The 16,365-nt window shown below is 39.5% G+C and overlaps 1 protein-coding gene across 2 annotated transcripts in view; it reads left to right on the forward strand.

Annotated features, from left to right (window-relative positions):
* GHR (growth hormone receptor) overlaps positions 1–16,365 on the forward strand; it is a 272,938-nt gene that overhangs the window by 23,985 nt on the left and 232,588 nt on the right. The window lies entirely within an intron of this gene.

Raw genomic sequence — 16,365 nt, forward strand, 5'->3', positions numbered from 1 at the left:
TGGCTGAACCGGAGGATATTTGAGGGAGCTGAAAGGAGATGAGGCTAGAAAAGGAGATAGAGTTCATGAGCTGTGTCTGGGATCTTGGACTTTTTCTGGGGCACCGTAGGTAGCTGTACCAGAATATCTTCTGTAGGTAAGTGACATGATCAGGTTTGTTATTTTAGAAAGATAGCTCAGTGTGAAGGAGTGAGACGCTTGCATCGTGTTAACTGACAGGTAGGGCGGAGGTGTATTTTTCAATAATAAACCGAATGAGCAATAACTTGTCTTACTCTTGCACAATGAGTAGGATTTTGCCAGCATCTTCGTAAGATGAAAGGAAGCCTGGTATTCGTCACCAAATCTTTTGCGATGTAACTCTAACACAAGGCTGTGTTCCATTTTCGAGGACATAGTGTGTGAAGAGCACATCACGTGCAGTCAGATGAGGGCATGCCACACAGAGTTCTCTGTCACAGGCAGGCAGGAAACCAGACAGGATAGTTAAGTGTGGCTATTGGTATTGGCAAGGGTTCAGCTCCAGGGAAAGTAAATACACCAAGTCAGTGGCGGTGAGGGTGACATGAGGAGAGTTTTCTGTTCCTTTGTGCTGTCACAGGGAAAGGAAGCTTCAAGTTCAGTGATATGGGTTCCTGTGAACAGCTTGCTGTTCTTCCACTTACTGTTCATGGCTTTCTATCAAGTGAGCCAAGTGATCTTCCCATTAGATTAAAGCCAACACTTGGCAGTTTGTTTCCCCTGACTCGGACCTGCTTATGGACACTTTTCTGTATGGGATGAATTTTCGAGCTTTCATGAAACTGGATTCCCAGGTTGCATGGGAAGAGAATTTGGAAAATCCTAATCACATCATTCATTGACTCAGTACTTATGGGGGCGCTGACTTGCTTCACAGGTGAGGGAGGGACTGACAAGCCCTCTGCTTTCATGAATTCATAGTCCAAGTAAATGTGGCCTGAGAGTCACTGGATTTAGGGAAAAAAGAACTCTAGCATCAAAAACTGACACTTGTGCTGGGGAAAGATTTGAAATGTTTTACAGACAAGTATATTGAAGCCCAAACTCCCATTCATGGGCAAAAAAGTAGCATTTGTGTTAGGGTTTTGCTAACAGCATAATGGAATGACAGGTCCTGTTCTTGCTCTCTTGCTCTCTGTGGGTTGCGTTCATCTTTGGACCATTGTTTCCTCATCTGTAGAATCCGTAGGTTCGACCAGAGTAGGGGTTTTCTACGTTGGTTGTCCATTACAATCACCTGAACACTTACCCTTGACCAATTAAATCAGAATTGCCGTTGGAGGAGAAGGCATGCATATTTTTAAAGGTCCCAGTGATTCTGTTGTTTGTTGTTGTTTTGGAAGCTGCACTAGGTTGGAGGTCCCTACTGGAAATCTACAGGGGAATTTTCTCTGAATGTGGGAATAGAGCTTAATTATTTTTTAAATTTGTTGTTAACATTTCAAAAGAAAGGTCCAGTTTCTCTTGAAAAAAAAGGGAAAGATTGGGCAACAATTAAGTGTATATTTTTGAGTGGCATAAATTCCACAAAGTAAAACCACAGTTTCTGCTGGGGCCACTTCATCCATTTGTGTTACTTTCCCGGCTCTTGAAAGCATTTCCATTTGTGAAACTGAACTAGATTGTCTTAAAGTCTCAAATTCTTTGAATCGTTTGTTTCCAAAACCAGAAAAGTGATGGCAAACAAATGACACGTTTATCTATAAGCTAGTCGTTATATGAAATCAAAGGGAACTCAATCTTTGAAGATGGAAAAATCCCAGGGTCCAGAGGAAGGGGAAATGTGTCTTGTTACCAGCAGAACTCCTCATACTGCTGTATAGAGAACACCTGCTTGGGAGGGGGGGCAGCAGAGGATTAATTCATTTTCCGGTGACTTTTAATGAAGCTTCCTCTCCTCCTCTTTTTCATTCTTTCCTGTTTAGGAGTGGGATCATTAGTTGGGATGGGACTGGCTTTCCCTAGGGAGCAAAGAGGCAATTATCAGAGATTTTGCTCTCTTCTTCCTGTGCTTGGTTGTGGAAGGTTCTTGAGGTTCTTGCCCTCCTTCAGCTTCCTTGTGGCTTCCTGCTGTGTCTGCCTGAGAGCAAATACCTAGGTGGGAGAGAGGACTGATTTGTGTGGTTAATTGGTAGCCGCCTGGAGTGAGATCTAAGTGGGTGTATTTGAATTGATAGGATTTTTACAGGTTGAAAAGATGCATTTGGTTTGTGCAGGACTTCTTACCCAAAGTGAATAATCCTCTCTGCCGTGTTCTATTAAGAAAACAGTATTTTATGATATATTATATGTGATGACAATAATAAAAATAACAGTTAATGAGCATTTTATGTGCCAGCAATGTTACAACTGCTTTACACGTATATCTAATTTATTCGCCACAACTAACCTATAAAATAGGTATTAATATTATCCCTGTGTTATAGATGAGGAATACTAAGCCTCAAAGCCCGGGTGAGACCCATTTACCTGGATAACCAGACCTCTGTTAGCAGATTTTTGGTATTGTTTTTGACAAAGACAAGGTACATTGTTGCAGATTAATTGTTATTTTTCCCCCTAGTTCCTCCAGTTAACTTCACTGGATTATATTTTTATGGTCTGTTGATATTGTTCACTCGTGCTAGATTACAGAATTCTCAGTAACCTCAGAAATCTTGAATATAAGCTTATCACCTGTATTTCCTACCTTTAACTTAAAAAAAAACAGGCACTTGTAACCCAAGCAAATTACTTATTAACCACATGACCCTGGGTTTCCTTGTTGGGAAAATAGAAATGACAATATATACCTAACCTCAGCCCACAGGGATGTTTCTAGGATCGAGTGTGTTAATGAATGAAAATGTATTTCATCAACCCTAGAAGATGTCCATGTTTATCTTAGATACTGATGTATTCATTATGATGTAGAATATGAGGTAAACATACTTGTGCTTAGGGACAATAATCCGTGGCGATTTTTCCATTTTAGAGATTTAATCCCTTTCGAGGTATGTGGATTGATCAGACAAGAGTAATTTTTGTCTCTGAAGCTCGGGCTGCAAGTTGATTTCATTCTTACACTTGTTCCCAGAACAGTCTCCTTCCATACCTGTTCGAGGCATCAGCTGGCAAGCTGTTCTCAGTGCAAATGGATGATGTGATGGATTGTTTTTTCCTGTTGAAGCCATGTCTACTCTTTGTCCTGAAAGGTTGCTTATGTGTGTTCAACCTTGTCATAAGTCGACACACGAAGTGAATCTCCTTGTATAGCTCATGCTAACTTGTCAGGAAAAGATTTGCTGGGAATAGGGGTGGGGGGGCACAATTTCTCCCATCTGCTAAGTATTTTAAATTATGAGTTGACTCTTTCATTCATTGTGTCACGTGTGGTTGTGTGCTTGTCATCATTAATTTTTACTTTATGGTACAGATAGCCTTTAAAAAAGTAAAACACTAAAAACAGGGATCCATATTCTTCTCAGGTCCCAGTGGCTATGTGCGTGTATATATATATATATATATATAGGAATGTGTGTGCACACCTAGACATGTATATATAGGTATGAATTTACATATATAGGCAGAACGTGTGCATACTTACTATAATTAATACTACATGTAATCACTGCAATGAATTCAACAATGACAGCAGTTAGAAAAAGGCCAGGAAACATAACCTTCCCTAGTAAATGCTTTAGCCGCCTGAGAAACTCCATCTTTCATATTGTGGGATAAGATAAATATTTATTTTATTTTATTTTATTTTTTTCAACGTTTATTTATTTTTGGGACAGAGAGAGACAGAGCATGAACGGGGGAGGGGCAGAGAGAGAGGGAGACACAGAATCGGAAACAGGCTCCAGGCTCCGAGCCATCAGCCCAGAGCCCGACGCGGGGCTCGAACTCACGGACCACGAGATCGTGACCTGGCTGAAGTCGGACGCTTAACCGACTGCGCCACCAAGGCACCCCAGATAAATATTTATTTTAAAACAACTTTCTCATAAAGTTCTCTGGCACATAAAAACCAATATTTGTTAATTCTTAGAGTAATCTTCTAAAGGTAGTGAAAGATAAATGTTCTGAACTTTCTAATCTCTCCTCTAAAGATTTATTAAAAAGAAGTTTAGGAGTTTTAATTTAGTAATTAGAATGTATTTTGAGGTTTTATTTGGTTTCAAGATAACTTGAAGTCTTTTAAGAGCTACTTACTAATACAAGTTATAACTCTTATTTGCTCAAACTCAGTTAATGTGAATTTCTGCTTAAAGGAGAGGATTTTTATTTCCAACCTCGTGAATAATGTCTAACTTGAAAGAGAATGATGCCAAACTAGAGAAGCTGTATAAATCACACCATCGAATACCTGTTTTCTGGCACTAATAAATTAGTCCTTTGACTATGTTCAACATAATGAATTATCTGCTTGTTTATACTTCAGTTTCAAAGGCTAAATGCCCCTTGTTGTTACCCTGTGTTTCAGTCAAAGGTTTTTACTAAACTTTGTTCCCTGGGGCGAAATGCTTGACAGGGTGGATTTGTAGTATAGTTGTGAAAATGTTTAATCAGTTTCATTTATAAAGAGCCTGTGAGCAAGGTAAAGAAGAAATTGAAAGACTAAGGAGTGTGACGTGAGGGCAGTGAGATGAATGAGTTACTTCTTTGTGTTGCTAGCAGGCTAGAGACTTGATCAAGAAGTCCCGCTGTCCTGATACACTAATGATGTTCTAGCTTTTTGAAGCTTAAACTTCTACATCTCTCACCCCAAGAGGGACAGCAGGAGAAGTAGACTGATCGTGGGTGTTTGAGGCCTCTATTCAAGTACTGCTCTTATCATTTTCTAGCCACGTGTTATATGTGGACTATTTGTGCCTCCCCAAATTCTTATGTTTGAAGCCCTATCCCCCTGTGTGACTATACTTGGAGACAGGGCTTGTGAGGAGGTGATAGATAGAAGTTACTTGAGGTCATACGGGTGGGGCTCTAATCCAATAGGGCTAGTGGCCTTAAAGAAGAGAACAAGACCCTGGAGCCTTCTCTCTGCCATGTGAGGACACAGCTAGACGGCTGTGACTTCCACCCGCAAGGCAGGAAGAGGGCTCTCACCAGGAACCAGGTTGACTGACATCTTGATGTTGGGACTTCCGGCCTTCAGAACTGTGAGAAAAAACTTTCTGTTGTTTAAGCCTCCAGCCTGTGGTATTTTGTTATGACAGCCCGAGCAGACTAATTTATCATGGAAGCAGGTTACTTGAATTTACTTCATAGGTGAGTAAGTTGCTTAAAATTTCACATCCTGCTTCTAGCATTTACTAGTCATATAGGCCCATTTCTTTTTCCTCAACCTGCAAAATGGTTTTGTCTGAGTTTTAAATGAAGTCGCATATGTACCTTGCTTTTCATAATGCGGACCCATAGTAGGCTCTTAAAGTTGGTTTCATTTCCAGGAAGTTTGGAAAGGATCTTTAATTATGCAAATATTTGCCTTGGGGAGTGCTTATTCCTCTGCAAAGGGTTCACCTTCTGTTGGAATAGTCTGGTGACTGATTGTAATAATTTTTTTCATATTAAACTTACATTTTTATCTGCAGGGTGTTAAATCTGCGTATACCAGTGCTCAACCCAAAAGCAGTATAAATGTTTCTTAATAGTTGATGGGCTAATAGGGAATCTGAAAGAAACCAAACATGTAATAATGAAAGCTATATTAATAATGCTCATCTGAATGCTTGTCAGTAAGGAAATAATTGTCTTTCATTATTAATCAATGAAGCAAAGTTAGAGTTCTAGTGCGTTTTCTTCAGATGGACTTCTAGGACCTTATTCAGTATCATTTGAGAGACATGAGAAAGCTCCCACGTTCCTGAATATATCCTAAGGTGTGCAGCAGCCTAGCAGCCCGCCGTTAATCATGCTTTGTGGCTGAGGAGTGGGAGATCCCTTGAGTATTTCATATCTAGGATCTGCTTCCAATCCTGGGGTGGGCATTTTCCTTCTTTGCCGATAAGGAAAACAAAGTAACATAGATGATTTTAAGAGGAGCCCACTTCAATGAAGGGCAGGTGCTGACCATAGAGGACACAACTGTCCGTCTTAAGTGCAGAGGGGAGAAGGAGGCAAGTGAACTTGCTGGGCAGTCAGGCTGGCTATATTTTGTCCTCTTCCCACTCTGTTGTCCACCACATTTGGTCAGAATGACCTTTTCCTAAACTCAGACCTCATTATTTCATTCGTTATCTGTGTACAATTATTCAGTTGTTCCTCAGTGCTGTTAGAGTAAATCTTTACTTTTTTCCTTGAAAAGCCACATGGTCTGGCACCTGACTACCTCTCCAGCTTTCTGTCACAATTCTCCTTTTTGGCAGTGGCCACATTTATCATCTTTCAGGTCATGAGACTCTTTGTTCCCCCACTGTGTCCCCCTTATATAATGACGATCTGCTCAGTTGTCATTTCCTTAAGGAGGCAAAGAAACTAGAGATGCAACCACCTTGACTGGCTGTATGTTTATCCATGCGATTATTTGATTTGTGGTCATCTTTTCCTGGTAGTCTGTCAGCATCATGAGGATGGGACTGTGTGTGACTTTGGTTCCAACTCTACCCCTAACCCCTCCCTTGCTTGGTGCTGGGTTCAACACCAGAAGTCTTTCAGTATTTATAGAAGGGAACATGAAAAGAGGAAAAGAAATGCATGAAGATTTATCTAGGGAGAGTGAGATGGGACCTTAGGGAAGCAGGGTGCTAGCAGGAGAGGCTGGTGGAAACTAGTTAAGGAGCGTGGAGCATGAAGAGCATAGAGAATGAGTGTTACTTTCTGCAATTTCACCTCTGGCGACCACCTCCAAGTCCCATACCTAAAAGCTTATGGACATAACCCCTCGAGTATGTGGTTTCTTCTTCCTATCAGAGAGGTTGGTACCCAGGGACCAAGGACTGCCTCATAAGAAGTGAATTCTGATGAAATTGTTCAGGGTCACATTTTTTGAAGTAAGGTCTTAAAAATGAGTGTCAAATCTAATGTTCACATTTCCAGCCCAGATACAGACACTGACTTGAACACAAAACTGGGAATTACTCTGTTTAGGACTTATTTCAATTATTGGTTTTCTCTTGTCGTCTGTAACAGGTCATGGCTGTGTTTCTGCCCTTAGAGTTATTTTGATGGTTCTCAACTCAGACTCTCCGAGTCAGAGATAGGTTTTATTTTTCAACATGTCTATGGGAATTATGAGGTCACTTCTTATTAAAAATGAAGCTAAATTAAATTTAATAGTACTTGTTTAGAACTTTTTTTTTTTAATTTTGCACCCAAAAAAGATGCAAGATTTGGGATGGGGGGAGGAACTTTAGATTTTAATGATTTTATTAATCCAGATGTAGATTTAACCACTTTGTCATAATGTGTAATTTATTATTTCTTCATGAAGGAGATGTACTTTCAAATAGATAATGAGATTATCCAGATATTTGCCATTCCTTATTACTGAAAGCAGGTTTCTTCCTCTGTTTCTGGTTTATTATGGTTATGAGACTGAGTACTTTGTTTTAGATATTTGACAACAAAATGTTTTGTATGTTTGAGAATGTGTGTGTGTGTGTGTGTGTATATATATATATATATATATACCCTAAAATCCAGAGATTATGATAGAAGGTTGAAATGTCAGCATTTCCTATTGCACAAAAATGCATTACTAAACTGGAAAACTAGAATGTGTTTAAAAATGTAATATTTAAGTTCTGAATGGGAATTGGCACATCATCTAACTGAAACTTTTGAAAAACCAGGAAATTGCCAGAAAATAATTAACAAGAACTTAATTTCAATATTATGCTGATAAATATTTTAAGAATAAGTTATAAAAAAGCAAGTGGGAGATTTATGATTTTAAGGCTTATACTGTAATTCCTGAAAGATTGTAACATTTATTTAACCTTCTCTTTATTTAATTTAGAATAAAATTACTGTCATCTCTCTAAGCATTTATGTAATAATGTTTCATTTACTTTTCCATTAAAAATTACTAAGATAAATAAGGAGCCCTGGTGCATGAGATATAATTTAATAAACATGTATTTCTTGGTAGAAAACTAATCAAGTCCTGCTACAAATGTATATTTACAGAGAAGCACAGTAGACAAGCTTAATGATTTAGTCAATGATACGACTTCAGGGAAAATGTTTTTATGCCTTATTGGCCATATCTTTTAATACTTGAATTGGAAATAAAATTACATTCCAAGATTATGAGGATTGTGGAATTTTATAATTGGATAGTTACGCCCTAAATTGATTAACAGCAGTAGAAACAGCATAGAAATGGATTTTAGGTTAAATCTGAGAATGACTTTTTTGAACTAAAATCTCAGCATAGATGACAACCGGAAATTCAGATATTTTCCTGGAAATTTTCCAAATAGGATAGTCAGTCATCTTTCTGGAAATATAAAAAAAAGGTGAGAGAGGTGGGTGGCTTGACCATATACCTCTTCAGAGACCTTTCAACCTTTAGCTGTGATTCATGTATTTTATCATTATAGAATTTTTAAAATAGGAGCTACCTTAGAAATAATTTAGTGGTAATCCATTGATTTTTACCAAGGAGAAAATTTGCTCATAGTCACAAAATTTATTTTTTTCAGAGCCAGTACTGGGTTCCAGGGCTTCTGACTTCTAATGCTCTAGCTTTACGATCTTCTATCTGCTAATGACTGGTCCTTGGAGCTCCACAGTAATCTACGTGTGTATTTATTGAGCACTTACGTTTGTATTTATTTATTTATTTATTTATTTATTGAGCACTTACGTGTGTATTTATTGAGCACTGCTTTAGATGCCGAGGATATAATGTCAACGGTGAATGGGAGCTTGCATTCTGGCTCAAAAGTTAGTTTTCTCTCTTCTTGTTCCGATTGAAACTGCCCTTTTGAGGCTTGATCTGCAGCATTCAGTTTTAAGTTTATTGATACTTTTGCATTTTTGAAAGAATTGGCAGTGGGGACATGTCATCTGAAACACCTCCATGAAAAACTCAGATGCACTGTGTGAATGAGGTCTCTGGAAGGTGGCAGCTGATGGAAAGGTGTGCAGGCTGAACAAAGTGGACCTGGTTGAGAGAAAAGACAGAGAAACGGCCAAGTGGGAAGGAGAGGAAAGGTAGGAAGGTCATGAATCCATTCTGCATATGTGGGCTAATGGACTGGAAGAAGAAACAGAACCAGGGGAGTCTCAGCCATGTTATCTCAGTTTTGTCAGGTTATAATGGGGATCAAAGAGGGTTGAGGCAGGGGGCCCCCTGGAGTCCTTAGCAGAGTCTGTATTCTCAATTATGAATGTCTGCACTGACTCACGCACACACACAAAATGTACTGGCTAAAGGCTGTCATTATGAGCAAGTGTCTTCTGTCTTCACAGATAAAGGAAGAGAATCAGATTCTTTTCGGATTAGAAATTACCAGGCTGTAGTGAACCTAGTGAGTGAATTAAACTGACTGAAAAACCAGGATTTTCGTATGGCTGGAATATGTTTATTTTCATGAAAATAATGAAGAAATACATTAGGAGAAGATTCTCCTCTGTGGAATAATCGTTTCCTGTTGCCGATTGACCAACTCTGTGGCCTTCAACATAGAGAATGATCATTCTGTTAAAAGTGCTTCCATCGTAGGCACCGTGTGACGCAGACCCCAGTTCCTTTTAGTCTAAGATATAATGAAAAGCAGTGGGATACACTGGTTAATAATGAGCATCTGGAGGCACCTGAGTGGCTCAGTCAGTTAAGTGTCTGACTCTTGATTTCAGCTCAGGTCATGAGCTCACAGTTGTGAGCCCAAGACCTGCATCATGCTTCCCACTGAGCGTGGAGCCTGCTTGAGAGTCTCTCTCTCTCTCTCTCTCTCCCTCTCCCTCTGCCCCTCCCTTGCTTGCTCATGACTCTCTCTCTCTCTCTCTCTCTCTCTCAAAATAAATAAATGAAACATTAAAAAAATAATGAGCATCTGAATCAAGAAGAAAACAGAATAACTAGGCCCAGAGGCTGCCATCAGGTTGACAAAGCCAGAACTGTAACTTTGAATGGAGATTGTTTTTCTTTTATGGAATATGATGATTTTAAAGAACAAGTTTGTTTTAAATATGTCTGTACATGTCAGGCAAGGTAAATTTCAGTATGGCATTTTGAAGTCCATAAAATGGAGTCATATTTAATTATGAGTTTATGATAAATGGTAGTTCCAAATAACTTTATTCTGGGAAGAAGTTCTCTTATCTTGGGAAAGAGGCAATTTGGGAGGTTGAGACAAGACAGATACTGTCATTTTATTACTTTCTGTTAAAAAACTGCATTTTCCCACTTTTTATTGGGAGAGGTAGGTCCAGGGAACTTATGATAGCCTCATGGGAAGTGAGAAAAGAAGGAAAATTGTTCCTTATATTTCTATAGTCTAGAAGTTGTTGATAAAGGAAGGAATATAATACTAGGATAGTGTCTTAATCCATTTGGGCTCCTATAACAGAGGAGTAGGTGGCTTATAAACAACAGAAATTTCTCCTAGTTCTGGAGTCCGAGAAGTTCAACCTCAAAGCACCAGCAAAATCAGTCTCTGCTGAGGGTCTGCTTCTTGGGTCGTAGACATCCATGTTTTCACTTTGTTCCCATGTGGCTGAAGTGACTAAGGAGCTCTGTAGGGTCTCTTTTCAGTACACTCATCCTATCCATGAGGCCTTTACTTGCATGACTTATCACCTCCCAAAGGCCTCACCTCTTAATACCTTTATATTGGGTGTCAGGTTTCAGCATAGGAATTTTGGGGAACACAAAATATTCAGTCTATAGCAGGTGGATCATACACACTGGGATTTTACATGGCAAGCTTTTGAGATAGGGAAGACAGTATAGTTATCCCCACTTTACAGATCAAGAGATTGAGACTTAGACCTGTTCACATCTAGTATTCCACTTTGACAATCCATTATCTGCCTCAGCCTATATTAGAGGAGATGCCGAAGAGATCAAGGAGAAAAAAGAGTCTCATGGTGGCAGGAAAAACGTCTGCTTTCTCCTTGCCATTGCTACTGCCCATCTTTGCCTCTGCAAGACATGTCTAAGCACCTTGCCTTAGAGTCTCATGAGATTTTCCTCTCTTGCCAGTATTCAGGCATCTTCCAGAAACTTAATTCCCAGTACAATCAGACCAGTGCCCAGGGAAGACTTGAGAGGAGAGCAGCCTCCTCAGACCTACAGACCCAGGGCATTCCTGGACTCTGTTCTCATGGTATTTGGGTCACCTCCTCAACTGGGAAATGGAGCCCTTGGTGCCAGAATAAGTGTAAGGTGTGTTTGAGTTCTTAAGTTTGGACTTTACCTGGGCTATTGCTTCTTTTTCTGTTTACTGGTTTTCACATTTTAATAGTTTCTTTCTGGAAAGTTCCCAGGAATACTTACTCATTGGGGGCAAATATTCATTTTGTCTTTCAGAAAAACATGTCAAGAATTAGCCTATGTCAACAAACTAACAGTTTTACCCCCTAAAGAGGGTGGAAGGAATGTAGGGGTGTGTGTGTGTGTGTGTGTGTGTGTGTGTGTGTGTGTGTGTGTGTGCGCGCGCGCGCGAACGAGTATACATATATATTGCATTATCTTCTTAAATTGTCTTGCAATTTCTTGCTCTTTATTCCTTTCATCTAATATGTCAGAAGAGTATTTCAATTAGCCAAAGGTAAAAGTCCAGATTCATATTTGCATTCCCAAAAGCTTCCCTCCAGAATCTTGGTGGATCATTTTATCTCTAACATTAGTTGAATGCAGATGTTCTATTGCTGTGTCCTGCTGCTTAATTTAAATGAAGTGTGACTTTTAGTCATTCAGAAGACCATCAGTGTCTATCTTTCTGATGATTAGAGTTAATCATCATAAACTCCCTTCAGAAATAACCTTTCTGGAGAGAAATTCTGAACTTAGAGACTACTTTGCCACAGATGCTAACCTTACATTGAAAGATCTTGCCTTCTGTGAAGCCCACTGTGAAATAGAAACCTCCCCCTTAGGGTTCTGCTCTGTGCGGTGCTAGAGTACTTCTTATTCAGCTGAAGGAATACTGGATTCAGTTTGAATCTAAATTTGGAGTAAAAAAAATGCCACTCAGTGGAACTGCTTCTGTGACCACTTTGCCTTCCAACTCTTCCTTTTCTCCCTATCACCACATTCTTGAGGAGTTTGTTTGTTTATAGCTTTTGGGAACTGGCTTTAATTATTTTGTAAAAAGACATTGCACTGAACCCATTGGGATAAGAGCCCTGAGAGTAGTGGGCACCCAGGAAATACTGAACTCAAGCGAACTCACTGACTGGGGGCATGGGTGTGGACAAGCCTAGAGCAAGGTAATAAATCCTGAGAATTTTCTCATTTGTGAGGTCATAAGTAACTATTTATGCTACTGTAAACTGCCTGCAAGTGTCTGAGTACCTTACTGTTCTTACCTTCAACTGGGCCAGTGCTCCAGTGCTCAGCTCTGGAATAGTCTGTACCTTGATGTTTTTCTGAGGAAATGCGTTTTTCCTTTTCCCTCGGATTCCTGGTGCCTGGTGTAGCACTTTTTTGATTTGCTGTTGTTCCAGCAATAGGTCAACTGACTCTCATGGTTCTTAACATTTCGGGTAAATACTTCCAACAGTTGTGACTGGAAGGAATCCAAATCAGTTCAAGGCATTTGCATCCATTCTGTGTTCCAGGCACTGTATTTTGAGTGATTTTCCATTGGTTGGTAACTTTAAAAAATATGATTCAGAAGAGGCTATTCTCTGAGGAACTAATGAAAAATCAATCAGTTTTTTATTTGTATTTTTTGTTTTAATTTTTTAATGTTTATTATTTATCTTTGAGAGAGAGAGGGAGAGACAGAGTGCAAGTGGAGGAGGGACAGAGAGAGAGAGGGAGACACAGAATCTGAAGCAGGCTCCAGGCTCTGAGCTGTCACCACAGCTGACACCCCCAATCAGTTTTTTATATATTGAGAGATTCACTTATTATGTAAGCAGTGTGATCAGTGATCTTCCATACTACCCAAGGAAGAGAAGACAAAGTTCTTCCTTATTTCCCAAACATTATGCCCTCAGAAGACATGGAGAGATGGTATGGCACAAGGATTGAGCACACACATGCAGAAGCCAGACTGCCCGGATTTAGATCCCATCTCCACCACCTGCTAGCAAAATGACCCTGGCAAAATTAGTTAACCTTTCTGTCCTTCATTCTGATTTGCCTGAAAATTAAATGAAGTATTATTATGTCTTTGTTTAAATACATGAAATGTTGGGGCGCCTGGGTGGCTCAGTCGGTTGAGCGTCCGACTTCAGCTCAGGTCACGATCTCGCAGTCCGTGAGTTCGAGCCCCTGCGTCAGGCTCTGGGCTGATGGCTCAGAGCCTGGAGCCTGCTTCGGATTCTGTGTCTCCCTCTCTCTCTGCCCCTCCCCCGTTCATGCTCTGTCTCTCTCTGTCTCAAAAATAAATAAATGTTAAAAAAAATTAAAAAAAAAAATAAATACATGAAATGTTGTTCACATGGGGAAATAAGGATCCTTAGAGGCTTACACATATTTCCAAAGTAACACAATCACTCAATGGCAGAAGCAAGAATAGTATCACTGCTTAGTGCCCTAGTGGAGAACCATAGTTCCTAAGAAGTATATGGGGAGTGAAATACATTGAAAACCAATCAACATTATTATTTTTTATTGTTTTTGTTTAATTTTATTTTTTATTCTTTAAAATTTATATCCAAATTAGCATAGAGTGAAACAATGATTTCAGGAGTAGATTCCTTAATACCCCCTTACCCATTTAGCCCATCGCCCCTCCCACAACACCTCTAGCAACTCTCAGTTTGTTCTCCATATTTATGAGTCTCTTCTGTTTTGTCCCCCTCCCTTTTTTTTTATATTATTTTTGTTTCCCTACCCTTATGTTCATCTGTTTTGTCTCTTAAATTCTTCATATGAGTGAAGTCATATGATTTTTGTCTTTCTCTGAGTAATTTCACTTAGCATAATACCCTCCAGTTCCATCCACGTTGTTGCAAATGGCAAGATTTCATTCATTTTGATTGCTGATTAATACTCCATTGTAATATATATACACCACATCTTCTTTATCCATTCATCCATCGATGGACATTTGGGCTCTTTCCATACTTTGGCTGTTGTTGATAGTCTGCTATAAACATGAGGGTGCATGTGTCCCTTTGAAACAGCACACCTGTATCCCGTGGATAAATGCCTAGTAGTGCAATTGCTGGGTCGTAGGGTAGTTCTGTTTTTAGTTTTTTGAGGAACCTCCATACTGTTTTCCAGAGTGGCTGTACCAGCTTGCATTGCCGCCAACAATGCAAAAGAGCTCCTCTTTCTCCGCATCCTCGCCAACATCTGTTGTTGCCCGAGTTGTTAATGTTAGCCATTCTGACAGGTGTGAGGTGGTGTCTCATTGTGGTTTTGATTTGTATTTCCCTCATGATGAGTGATGTTGAGCATTTGTCATGTGTCAGTTGGTCATCTGGATGTCTTCCTTGGAGAAGTGTCTATTCATGTCTTTTGCCCATTTCTTCACTGGATTAGTTGTTTTTTGGGTGTTGAGTTTGATAAGTTCTTTATAGATTTTGGATACTAACCCTTTATCTGACATGTTGTCTGAAAATAACTTCTTCCATTCTGTTGGTTGCCTTTTAGTTTTGCTGATTGTTTCCTCCGCTGTGCAGAAGCTTTTTATTTTGATGAGGTCCCAGTAGTTCATTTTTGCTTTTGTTTCCCTTGCCTCCAGAGACGTGTTGAGAAAGAAGTTGCTGTGGGCAAGATCAAAGAGGTTTTTGCCTGCTTTCTCCTCAAGGATTTTGATGGCTTCCTGTCTTACATTGAGGTCTTTCATCCATCTTGAGTTTATTTTTGTGTATGGTGTAAGCAAGTGGTCCAGGTTCATTCTTCTGCATGTCGCTGTCCAGTTTTCCTAGCACCACTTGCTGAAGAGACTGTCTTTATTCCATTGGATATTCTTTCCTGTTTTGTCAAAGATGAGTTGGCCATACGTTTGTGGGTCCATTTCTGGGTTCTCTGTTCTGTTCCATTGATCTGAGCGTCTGTTCTTGTGCCAGTACCATACTGTCTTGATGATTACAGCTTTGTAGTATAGCTGGAAGTCTGGGATTTGATGCCTCCTGCTTTGGTTTTCTTTTTTAAGATTACTTTGGCTATTCGGGGTCCTTTCTGCTTCCATACAAATTTTAGGATTATTTGTTCTAGCTCTGTGAAGAATGCTGGTGTTACTTTGATAGGGATTGCATTGAATATGTAGATTGCTTTGGGTAGTATCGACATTTTAACAACATTTGTTCTTCCTATCCGGGAGCATGGAATCTTTTTCCATTTGTTTGTGTCTTCTTCCATTTCTTTCATAAGCTTTCTATGGTTTTCAGTGTATAGATTTTTCACCTCTTTGGTTAGATTTATTCCTAGGTATTTTATGTTTTTTTTTGTGCAACTGTAAATGGGATCGATTCCTTGATTTCTCTTTCTGTCACTTCATTGTTGGTGCATAGGAATGCCACCAATTTCTGTGCATTGATTTTATATCCTGCAACTTTGCTGAATTCGTGAATCCATTCTAGCAGTTTTTTGGTGGAATCTTTTGGGTTTTCCATATAGAGTATCATGTCATCTGCGAAGAGTGAAAGTTTGACCTCCTCCTGGTTGATTTGGATGCCTTTTATTTCTTTGTGTTGTCTGATTGCAGAGGCTAAGACTTCCAATACTATGTTGAATAACAGTGGCGAGAGTGGACATCCCTGTCTTGTTCCTGACCTTAGGGGGAAAGCTCTCAGTTTTTCCCCATTGAGGATAACATTAGTGTTGGGTCGTTCATATATGGCTTTTATGATCTCCAGGTATGGTCGTTCTATCCCTACTTTCTTGAGGGTTTCTATCAAGAAAGGATGCTTTATTTTGTCAAATGCTTTTTCTGTATCTATTGAGAGGATCATATGGTTCTTGTCCTTTCTTTTATTGATGTGATGAATCATGTTAATTGTTTTGTGGATATTGAACCAGCCCTGCATCACAGGTATAAATCCCACTTGGTCGTGGTAAATAATTTTTTTAATGTATGGATGGATCGGGTTGGCTAATATCTTGTTGAGGATTTTTGTATCCATGTTCTTCAGGGAAATTGGTCTATAGTTCTCCTTTTTAGTGGGGTCTCTGTCTGGTTTTGGACTCAAGGTAATGCTGGCTTCATAGAAAGAGTTTGGAAGTTTTCCTTCCATTTCTGTTTTTTGGAACAGTTTCAAGAGAATAGGTGTTAACTCTTCCTTAAA

Source organism: Herpailurus yagouaroundi, unplaced genomic scaffold, assembly GCF_014898765.1.
Source record: "Herpailurus yagouaroundi ecotype Mexico unplaced genomic scaffold, PumYag 29, whole genome shotgun sequence".
NCBI lineage: Eukaryota > Metazoa > Chordata > Mammalia > Carnivora > Felidae > Herpailurus > Herpailurus yagouaroundi.